The sequence below is a fragment of the Morone saxatilis genome, unplaced genomic scaffold (assembly GCF_004916995.1).
Source record: "Morone saxatilis isolate NCDOM2014 unplaced genomic scaffold, NCSU_SB_2.0 Contig9, whole genome shotgun sequence".
Lineage (NCBI taxonomy): Eukaryota > Metazoa > Chordata > Actinopteri > Moronidae > Morone > Morone saxatilis.
In genome coordinates, this window is record NW_023340268.1 from 17108856 (window position 1) to 17110418 (window position 1563).

A 1563-nucleotide genomic window follows, 5' to 3' on the forward strand; every position below is an offset into this window, starting at 1 on the left:
GACACAAATATAAAAACTTCTCAGTCTAAGGTGACGAAATACACAAGGTGATATCCTCATGTTCAGGTTGTTATACACTAATGAAAATGGCCTATATTATATTCTAATTTGCTGCCGAATAGAGCCTCCTAAAATGTTTACACAGTGGACCTTAAAGTGGAGCTCAAAGCACTGGCTAACAAATGCTAGCCTCCTGGGTTGCGCGTAGAACAAGCACATTATTCGCCAAAGTACTTCTTAACATAGTAAACCAGCAGCCTGCTGCTGTAAATAGAAATTACTAATAGAGATAAAATGTACATTTAGGAGGTTATACATTGATCTTTTTAATGTATTAAATGACCATTGAAATCAATGTGTGAAAGGGTGTTGCTCATAATGATGAACCACAGAAAATGTCGGGAGAGAAAGAATCTGGACCTTGCCCACATGCTTACTGCTTCCATTGTTTAGCTTCTGGGCCTGCAACCCTTACTGTTTTGGCCTTCTCTCAAAGCATCGGTTTTGGCTGCAGCAGGCGGGATGATTTCAGCCCCCCATTGTACACTGACCTGCTCCCGCATCAAACAAGCAGGACAGAGCACAGTTAGCAACTACCTCGGTAGATTAGTAGAGCATCTTAATAGCTCAAGAGTTGATAGAGACCAAAAACACAGCTAAAAGAGGAAGGTGGCACGGATTACACAACTGCAATGATTGACCAGTAATTTGCTCCATAACTTGCTGGGATGCGTATATCTTCAGAAGGTGATGATGCCTGCGTGTCCAGTGTAATGTCTGGCACCACCTTTGTTTCACGCCTGTGTCCAAGGTGGACCAAAACAAAATCAGGTATTGCAGGTTTAACAAGGCGTGCCACCATGTTTCCACCCAGGCCCCTGCTAGCAAACTAGTCTTTGTTGCTTTTCGGCAGCAGCCTGGCGGGCTAATTCAGAGTCACCTCCGGCAGGGTGTTCAATTCTAAATGATGGGGTCCAGGAATGTTCGGAAGTCGTTTATCTGTGGGTACACGTCTAGCAAAACCAGGAGCTATGCCTTATCGGCACGGTCATTAAACAGTGACATATGAATTAATGAAATGAAACCGTTTCATTATGAAAAAAGAACATTAAAAAGGCTTTAAAGTTTTAATCATTATGAAAATTAAAAACAGATATATTTGAGGTTAGGGTTAGTTAGGCCAATAAAGTTACTTGTTTTTTATTGAATTAATTTCAGTGTATGTGTATTTAATCGTGATAATTTATTCATAATATCTTTGTTTTTATTTATTCCCTACACTTTTAGGGCTTCCCACCAGATTCTGGGTCTTTTAATGCGACTCCTCTCCTCAATGCCCAGTGGAAGCAAAAATTGTAAGGGTCGAGTAAAACTATGAACTAGAGAGTGATCTGATGCACTCCCAGCTAATTCTGGCAGAGACAGTCGAGCTTGGCCCAACTACCCAAAAGAGAGAACAGTCTGGATCGTGTGTGCGCTAATGTGGGCACCGTTCTCAGTCTGCCTACAGCTAATTGGCTCCTCTGAGAGCCACGTACCAGCCAAACTCAATAGCACCATACA